We start from the raw sequence: 10730 nt of genomic DNA, 5'->3' as shown, positions 1-10730 counted from the left end.
ATTTTCTATTTACTCTACTTTGCTCTTTGTTGAAGGTGTCGTTGTTCTGTTTGATTTTCTATTTACTTTACTTTGTTCTTTGTTGAAGGTGTCGTTGTTCTGTTTGATTTTCTATTTACTCTACTTTGTTTTGTTGAAGGTGTCGTTGTTCTGTCCGATTTTCTATTTATTCTACTTTGTTCTTTGTTGAAAGTAATAAATGAGTATGAAATTAATGTTAATAATAAATGAGTTTTAATATGAATAAGAATGCTCTCTGTAAATACCTATGCGGACCTTATGAGGAGTATTGATGACATGACCATGTGAAATATGGACAAATGATATGAGACCTAAGAATGGACTATTGAGACAAACTATGATTATGATACTATGACAAATAATGACATGATGTACTAAATGAAATTATGTAATAAGTTAAATGTTGAGTCAATGAGATTATAAATGTATGACATGCATCATATGCATATATTACTCCAGGTGTGCCGCTGAGGCCGCATACCCACAACTAACAAGGTGTACCTTATGGTCACCCACGATGTAACATGCTAACAAGGTGTACCTTATGGTCACCCACGACTAACAAGGTGTACCTTATGGTCACCCACGATGTAACATGCTAACAAGGTGTACCTTAGGGTCACCAGTGATGATATGTGAAACTTCTTTATGGCACCACATGCATGCATTTATGAGTCGAGTCCATGACATCATAGCATGATAAATGAATATATATGTGATATTGATTATTTATGTATGTTATTTACATGTGACTTATATTTGTTGTGTGTGTGGGCTATTTAACCTTTATTTCTGCACCTGAAACTGAGTGAGATGTTTCTCACTCCCTTGTTGTTCTTGTATATGTTTAAATTATGATGCAGGTGATCAGCATCATGAGGATGTTGGTGATGAGGCTTAAAGGCTTTAGTTGGGCATGCTCTGATAGGATGTGACATCGGGGCATAGTTAGCTTAGTTTAATATGTTATTATTTTAATAACTTTAGTTTCTCTTCTTTTGTAATTTCTAACGAAGAGACAACGTAGATAAAGTTTATAATCCAAGGAAAATGTATGTTAAGAATTATAATTTGAACGTTCTTGATTAAAGACCAGAATGAATATCTTTGTTATATTTTTATTACATGATTTGGAAAATATAAATTAATTCCTAACCAGGAGGTACTGCCACCTTTACTGGAGTTAATTTATATTTCCTGTATTATTATATATATATATATATATATATATATATATATATATGATTTCTTGTTGTCACTAAATTGTATTGAAAATCTTAACTTCTTTTCTTTTGTAATTTTTACATTGGGGTTATGATTTATGAGTTATGAATGTGAATCTTCTACCTTGTGATATTTGAGACATTTGTCAACTATGAAAGATTTTATTTACTCAAAAAGAAAGAAAAAAAAAATTTTATTATTGCATTTGTTGTATATTAATGTTGGGGTAGAAGGGTGTCACATTTAGTGGTATCAGAGCAGGTCGATCTAATCGACCGTGAGTTATGAGTTTACTATGCTTATTTGGTTTACTATGTTTATTTGGTACATGAATGATGGACTGAACTGATTGTAAAACTTGTTGGTATGCTAGTATGATGATTGGTTATGTTTATTGATTATATTATTTTCTTAGACTATGGCTGGTAGAAATGATCGTTCGATTGCTGATGCTCTTCAAGCATTAGCACAAGCTATGAATAATAACAATAGGACTGAAGTTACTCCTAACTGGTTGGAGCAATTTCAACGAAATCACCCACCTACCTTTAAAGGAGGATATGACCCAGATGCTGCTATGAATTGGCTAACAGAAATAGAGAAACTTTTCAATGTTATGGATTGTCCTATCGCTCAGAAGGTGAAGTTGGCCACATTCATGTTGACTGCTGATGCTCACTTTTGGTGGGAAGGAGCACTTCGGAGGATGATTGATGGAGGGGTGCACTTGAATTGGGACAACTTCAAGAAGGTCTTTCTTGAGAAGTATTTCCCGGATGATGTGAGAAGTCGGAAAGAAATGGAATTCCTTGAGCTGAATCAAGGGAACGACACAGTGGCTGTGTATGCTGCCAAATTTGATGCTTTGGTTCGTTATTGTACACACTACCATGGTGAGGGTGGTGAAAGAGCTAAATGCATTAAATTTTGTAAATGGTCTGCGTCCTGAAGTAAAAACTGCAATTAACTATCAGGAGATATATCACTTTCCCACTCTGGTCAATAAGTGCAGCATTTATGATCGTGACAACCGTGCTCGTGCTCCTTTTTATAAAGGAGTTGGAGGTCCTATCCGTGCTGTGAGTTCTAGTACTTCGGGTAGGAGTAAGCCTTACTCCGCTCCTACTAGATTTCAAGGGAATAAAGCTATTGCTACTAAAAGCAAGTCATTTACAAAAGGATCTACTGTTAGTGCTACTGGAAGTGTTGGAGGGTCTGTGTCCACTCCTTCAGGAAGATGTGGGAAGTGTGGACGTGTTGGTCATAATCAGTCTGAGTGTCTTGACAAGGAGATTACCTGCTTCAATTGCAGTGGCAAGGGTCACATCAGCACCCACTGTCCTGAACCACGAAGAACACGTGTTATTGGATCGGGTTCGCAAATTGAGCGTCCAAAGACTGTAGGGAGAGTATTTGCTCTTAGTGGTGTTGAAGCTTCTCGGTCAGAAAATTTGATACAAGGTACTTGTTTCATAACTCAGACTCCTTTTGTTGTACTATTTGATTCTGGTGCAACTCATTCCTTTATTTCTGTTTCTTGTGTCCAAAAATTGAATTTGCTTGTGTCTTTGTTAGATTTTGATTTAGTTGTGGAAACCCCTACTAATGGTCCTGTGACTACATCCCTAGTGTGTTTGAAATGTCCTTTGACAGTTTCTGATAAGCAGTTTCTAGTTGACTTAATTTGTTTGCCTCTTAGTCAATTAGATGTAATTATTGGTATGGATTGGTTATCTTCTCACCATGTCCTTTTAAACTGCTTTGAGAAATCTATTTCCTTTGGTGAATGTAAGAGTACGGAATTTCTTAGTGCTGTTGACATTAAAACTTGTTTAAAAGACAATGAAAGAGTGTACATGATCTTAGCTTCTTTAACACTTGAGACTGATAGTAAGCTAGATGAGATTCCCTTAGTGAGAGAATTTCCAGAAGTATTCCCTAAGGATGTGTCTAGTTTACCACCTGAGAGAGAGATTGAGTTTAGCATAGACTTAGTGTCAGGTACCTCACCTATATCTATAGCACCCTATAGGATGTCCCCATCAGAGTTAGTTGAGCTTAAGAAACAAATAGAGGAACTGCAAGGAAAACAATTCATTAGGCCTAGTGTCTCGCCTTGGGGAGCGCCTATTTTGTTGGTTAAGAAGAAAGATGGGAGCATGAGGTTGTGTGTAGACTATAGGCAATTGAATAAAGTGACCATTAAGAATAAGTATCCTTTTCCTAGGATAGATGACCTTATGGATCAACTAGTTGGAGCTTGTGTGTTCAGTAAGATAGATTTAAGGTCAGGATACCATCAGATTAGAGTGAGAGCTGAGGATGTTCCTAAGACTGCCTTTAGGACTCGCTATGGGCACTATGAGTATTTAGTTATGCCGTCTGGTGTGACTAATGCACCTGGTGTTTTTATGGACTACATGAATAGGATCTTTCACCCTTACTTGGATAGATTTGTAGTGGTCTTCATAGATGATATCTTAGTGTATTCCAAGACTAGGGAAGAGCATGTTGAGCACCTTAGGATCGTTCTTCAAACCCTTAAGGAGAAGCAGTTGTATGCTAAATTGTCAAAATGTGAATTTTGGTTGGATAGTGTGAATTTTCTAGGACATGTGATATCCAAGGGTGGAATAGTTGTAGATCCTGCTAAGGTAGAAGCTGTGTTAGAGTGGAGAACACCTAAATCAGTATTTGAGATTAGGAGTTTCTTAGGACTAGCCGGTTATTATAGAAGGTTCATAGAGAATTTCTCTAGGCTAGCTCTTCCTTTGACTAAGCTGACGAAGAAAGACCAACCTTTTGTGTGGGATTCTAGGTGTGAGGAGAGTTTTCAAGAGCTTAAGAGGAGATTAACTAGTGCCCCTGTGTTAGTATTACCTGATCCTAGTAAGACTTTTGAGGTATTTTGTGATGCTTCTAAATTGGGTTTAGGAGGAGTGCTTATGCAAGAGGGTAAGGTAGTAGCCTATGCTTCAAGACAACTTAAAATTCATGAGCAAAACTATCCTACCCATGACCTTGAGTTAGCTGCAATAGTATTTGTGCTTAAGTTGTGGAGACATTACTTGTTTGGGTCTAGATTTGAGGTTTTTAGTGACCATAAAAGCCTTAAGTACTTGTTTGACCAAAAGGAATTGAATATGAGGCAGAGGAGATGGTTAGAGTTTCTTAAGGATTATGACTTTCAATTGAATTATCACCCTGGCAAGGCTAATGTTGTAGTTGATGCTTTGAGTAGAAAATCTTTGAGAATGTCTTCCTTGATGATTAGGGAAATGCAAATGATTGAGGAGTTTAGGGATATGAGCTTAGGGTGTGAGTTGACCTCTAAGAGTATTAAGTTGGGAGCTTTGAGAGTAACTAATAGCTTGATAGATGAGATTAGAGAAGGTCAGAAGGTAGACCCTTTCTTATTGAGTCAGGTAGAGAAATTGAATCAAGGTGTGAATAGTGAGTTTAAAGTTGGAGTGGATGGAGTTTTGAGATTTAAGGATAGGTTGTGCATTCCTAGTGTGCCAGAACTTAAGAGAGCAATCCTAGAAGAAGGTCATAAGAGTATCCTTAGTATCCATCCAGGAGCCACTAAGATGTACCAAGACCTTAAGAAGATGTTTTGGTGGCCTAAGATGAAGAGGGAAGTGGAGGAATTTGTGTATGCTTGCTTAGTATGTCAGAAAACTAAGGTAGAACATCAAAAACCTTCAAGTTTGATGCAACCTTTAGATGTGCCTGTGTGGAAGTGGGATAGCATCTCTATGGATTTTGTAGTTGGGTTACCTAAGACTGTGAAGAACTTGGATGCTATATGGGTCATTGTGGATAGATTGACTAAGTCTGCCCATTTTATTCCCATTAATATTAGGTACTCTTTGGAGAGGTTAACCAAGTTGTACATCAGTGAGATCGTGAGGTTGCATGGAGTTCCTACTAGTATTGTGTCTGATAGAGATCCTAGGTTCACCTCTAGATTTTGGGAGAGTTTGCATAAGGCTTTAGGCACTAAGCTTAGATTGAGTTCAGCCTACCATCCCCAAACAGATGGCCAAACTGAGAGAACCATACAATCTTTGGAAGACTTGTTGAGGGCTTGCATCTTGGAACATGGGGGTAGTTGGGATAGTTTCCTACCTTTGATAGAATTTACCTACAATAACAGCTACCATTCCAGTATTGGGATGGCACCCTATGAGGCTTTGTATGGTAGGAGATGTAGAACACCTTTATGTTGGACAGAACCTGGAGAGAATGCCATGTTAGGACCTGAGATAGTTCAACAAACTACTGAACAGGTTAAGATGATCCAAGAGAAGATGAGAGCAACCTAGAGTAGGCAAAAGAGTTATAATGACAAGAGGAGAAAAGACCTTGAGTTTAAAGAAGGTGATCATGTATTCCTTAAAGTCACTCCTTGGACAGGAGTAGGTAGAGCACTGAAATCCCATAAACTTACTCCACGTTTCATCGGTCCTTATCAAGTTCTTAAAAGGATCGGTGATGTAGCCTATCAAATTGCCTTGCCTCCATCTCTTTCAAATCTCCATAGTGTCTTTCATGTTTCCCAACTCAGAAAATATGTCCATGATCCTTCCCATATCATTGAGTCTGACAACATTCAGTTGAAGGATAATCTCACTTATGAAACGATTCCTTTAAGGATTGATGACACGAGAGTAAAACAACTAAGAGGAAAGGAAATTCCTTTGGTTAAGGTCGTTTGGGGAGGAAATATTGAAGAAAGTGCTACATGGGAATTAGAAAGCAAGATGCGAGAAGCTTATCCATTTCTGTTTTCAGGTAAATTTCGGGGACGAAATTTCTAAAAGGAGAGGAGAATTGTAACACCCAATTTTTTTATTATTATTTTAATGGAATTTTCGTAATTTTAATAAAGTTATAGGGGTATTTTGGGTTTCCGGAACGGGCCGTTCCAAAAGTGGAACGGGCCGTTCCAAATGTTGAAAATGTGAGGTTTTTGTAGTCCCAGAATGGGCCTGGAACGGGCCGTTCTGGTGTGGAGAACGGGCCGTTCCGGAGGGAGAACGGGTCGTTCTGCTGAGATTGAGAACGGGTCGTTCTGGTTTCAGAACGGGTCGTTCTGCTTTTTGGGAACGAGCTGTTCCGATTTTGGAACGGGCCGTTCCAGCTGAAAAATTTGCCCATGTTTGAAGGATCCGGAACGGGCCGTTCCGAAATCAGTACGGGTCGTTCCGAGTGCGTCAGATTGCCTATAAATAGGAGGCAGGGGGTGAAAATTTTATACTCAAGTGAGAAGTGAAATCTTAGAGAGAGAAAGAGGAAGAGAGAGAGAGAAAGAGAGAGAGAGAGAAAGAGAAAGAAAGAGAGAGAGAAAGGAGGAGGGAATCCAGAGGAGGAGGCTTTGCCCAAGTTTCAACTCCGCTTATCCAGGTAAGGGGGGGAGTGAGAAACCTCGCTCAGGGGTGTGGGGATAATTGTTGGATAGTTTGTTTGTCGGATTGGCCCCCAATCCCTTGCCGTTGTTCTGTTTGATTTTCTATTTACTCTACTTTGCTCTTTGTTGAAGGTGTCGTTGTTCTGTTTGATTTTCTATTTACTTTACTTTGTTCTTTGTTGAAGGTGTCGTTGTTCTGTTTGATTTTCTATTTACTCTACTTTGTTTTGTTGAAGGTGTCGTTGTTCTGTCCGATTTTCTATTTATTCTACTTTGTTCTTTGTTGAAAGTAATAAATGAGTATGAAATTAATGTTAATAATAAATGAGTTTTAATATGAATAAGAATGCTCTCTGTAAATACCTATGCGGACCTTATGAGGAGTATTGATGACATGACCATGTGAAATATGGACAAATGATATGAGACCTAAGAATGGACTATTGAGACAAACTATGATTATGATACTATGATAAATAATGACATGATGTACTAAATGAAATTATGTAATAAGTTAAATGTTGAGTCAATGAGATTATAAATGTATGACATGCATCATATGCATATATTACTCCAGGTGTGCCGCTGAGGCCGCATACCCACGACTAACAAGGTGTACCTTATGGTCACCCACGATGTAACATGCTAACAAGGTGTACCTTATGGTCACCCACGACTAACAAGGTGTACCTTATGGTCACCCACGATGTAACATGCTAACAAGGTGTACCTTGGGGTCACCAGTGATGATATGTGAAACTTCTTTATGGCGCCACATGCATGCATTTATGAGTCGAGTCCATGACATCATAGCATGATAAATGAATATATATGTGATATTGATTATTTATGTATGTTATTTACATGTGACTTATATTTGTTGTGTGTGTGGGCTATTTAACCTTTATTTCTGCACCTGAAACTGAGTGAGATGTTTCTCACTCTCTTGTTGTTCTTGTATATGTTTAAATTATGATGCAGGTGATCAGCATCATAAGGATGTTGGTGATGAGGCTTAAAGGCTTTAGTTGGGCATGCTCTGATAGGATGTGACATCGGGGCATAGTTAGCTTAGTTTAATATGTTATTATTTTAATAACTTTAGTTTCTCTTCTTTTGTAATTTCTAACGAAGAGACAACGTAGATAAAGTTTATAATCCAAGGAAAATGTATGTTAAGAATTATAATTTGAACGTTCTTGATTAAAGACCAGAATGAATATCTTTGTTATATTTTTATTACATGATTTGGAAAATATAAATTAATTCCTAACTAGGAGGCACTGCCACCTTTACTGGAGTTAATTTATATTTCCTGTATTATTATATATATATATATATATATGATTTCTTGTTGTCACTAAATTGTATTGAAAATCTTAACTTCTTTTCTTTTGTAATTTTTACATTGGGGTTATGATTTATGAGTTATGAATGTGAATCTTCTACCTTGTGATATTTGAGACATTTGTCAACTATGAAAGATTTTATTTACTCAAAAAGAAAGAAAAAAAAATTTATTATTGCATTTGTTGTATATTAATGTTGGGGTAGAAGGGTGTCACACACTGTCAAAGAACTTAGAATGGATTTACCCCATGGTAAGTAAGTGGTTCGTAATTAAAGTCAATGTGCCTAACAAATTCTTTTATTACCTTAATTAAACAAAACTATTTATACTACTTTATTTGGTGTTCGTTTTAGAGTTATAAACAACAATGACATTATGAATGTGGATACTATGTCATGAATTGGATGTCAGAAATAATTGAAGGGGGAGTAACAAATGGTTAGAGTGAGGTACATTTAAAAATATTGTTAATTTCTTTTAATGCTTTTTATGATGTAACTAATATATGATGTATATATGTTGCAGCTTTTTTGAAGATGCTGCACCATTGGGGGAAACCAAATTGGAAGACATTCGGATTCATTGGGGAAATTTGGTTTTAGAAAAATTTAGAAATAGATCATGTTGAAAGGTCTAGTATTACATGTAAAATTTAGAAATAAGTGAATGTGGTTTCAGTATTAGGCTGCCCAGTGCATGTCTAATGTAGTGTGACCTAATTTTTTTTTTATCTTCTCTTTTCCTTGTAAGAGAAAAACTCTTCTTTATGGATACTAGATTAGCCTCTCTTGGTTTCCAAGTATATTGTTTCTTTAGTATTATATATATTATATAATGATGTAATTGAGTCATTTCTATAATGATAACGATCCCAAATTGGTCTCTGTTGGTTTCTCTTACACTGGATAATTGAATCAATTTTTGCAGGTTATTTATAATTGAATCAGTTTTATTTTAAAAATTAACCTAGTTAAAAAAAATAGAATCTACAGAGGTTCTACGCAAAAACTGACTTAGATGTATATATGCACATCTAAGTCGATTTTGAATAAAAACCGTCTTAGATGTGCACATATACATCTAAGTCGGTTTTGAATAAAAACTGACTTAGATGTATGTGCACATCTAAGACAGTTTTGTGAAAACTGACTTAAATGTATAAATATATCTAAGTCAGTTTTTACGTAACCAACGCAGATATGTTCATTCATCTACGACGACCTTGTCTAAGTCGATTTTAAAATCGATGTAGATATGGCAAAATAACCGACTTAAAATACAATTCTTCTAGTAGTGTAAGGCACCATTGATTTGGATTGGTGTATTTGGATTAGAACTTTAAAATCGTGATTAATAAATCTAAACATAAAAATAAATAAACATATAAATAAAAGACACAAAACCTTACTTATTCGCGAGTCACAAATCATGATGAAGAGAATGAAGCAACAATGATAGATTGGTCCCGAATTGGAGGAGACGAACATGAAAAGTGTTGAACCAAAGTTGTTTGTGTACATCTGACACTCCAATTTAGATGATAAAAAAGCAATAACCTTTAGAGGCTAATATTGTCGTTTTAAGAAATATGCATCCAAAGATGTAGAAGGAATAAAGAACAAAAAAAAAATGTTTGATTAAATAACTCTTTCTACAATCATGCTAAAATGAAACAAGTGTAACACTTAGTAAATGATCAACATTGTATTCAATGTATGCATTAAGATGAGCATTTGTGCCTTATAGGTGTTCACAATTTCAACGCTTGTTTGAAAGTTTTGTGCCTTAAATAAAAATATTCAAACGTTCAAAAAACATATGATAAGTGCTATGATAATCTATGGATATTATAAATATTATATCATGGTTATCATCGTGAATTGGAAAAATTATTTTACAAATCACGAATCATATCGTATTAAAAATCACAAGATACAAGATCAATAAAAATATAGTATTTTAAAAAGAATACACACACTAATATATCATCTATCAAGCTATGAATCAAAAAATAATTCAAGATCATAGTCATAAATAAAAACAAAAAAAATTAAAAGTAGTGATTGCACTAAGTTGAAGTCTTCAAGTTCAACCCTACATACAAAATATAATGCCAAAATGCAAAATACTATTTCTTACTTCTACACCCTAGTCTTATGCTTTCGTTCATCATCTCCAAGATCAATGTCACTTACTTCATCCATCCTTTAAAAACACGCTCAAGATAAGTAATAACTAATTAGGAAAAAAATCAAATAAAAAATTAAAGAATTAAAATTCAAAAAAATATAATAGAAGTGAAAAGTAACTAGGATTTTGGATGAGAAAAAAAAAAGTGATCATCATGATCAATATTTAAAATAAAATAAAAAAAGAATAAAGAAAAAGGTAATTGTGTAAAAGTAAAATAAAAAAAAATCATATTTAGGAGAGAAAAAAAACAATAATTGACTAGAAATACTACAATTGTTAGCCACACCAATGAAAAGAAAGTAAAATATTTATATAAAATTTTCATGTACATCACATGAATCGTAAAAGAGAAAAAAATTAAAAGTTCAAAAGCTAACATGACAAAATTAACCACAGCAGCGTGACGTCATGATAGGGGCCACAATTGACAAAAGTAGTGATTAGATATTATAAAATATGAAAACAATTTTTTTAGAAATGGAACAATCTCATTTTTCAAAAAATATGAGTATAGTCCATCATCTTTAA

Source organism: Cajanus cajan, chromosome 4, assembly GCF_000230855.2.
Source record: "Cajanus cajan strain Asha chromosome 4, NIPB_CcT2T_4, whole genome shotgun sequence".
NCBI classification, from domain to species: Eukaryota; Viridiplantae; Streptophyta; class Magnoliopsida; order Fabales; family Fabaceae; genus Cajanus; species Cajanus cajan.
This window is presented reverse-complemented; position numbering follows the sequence as displayed.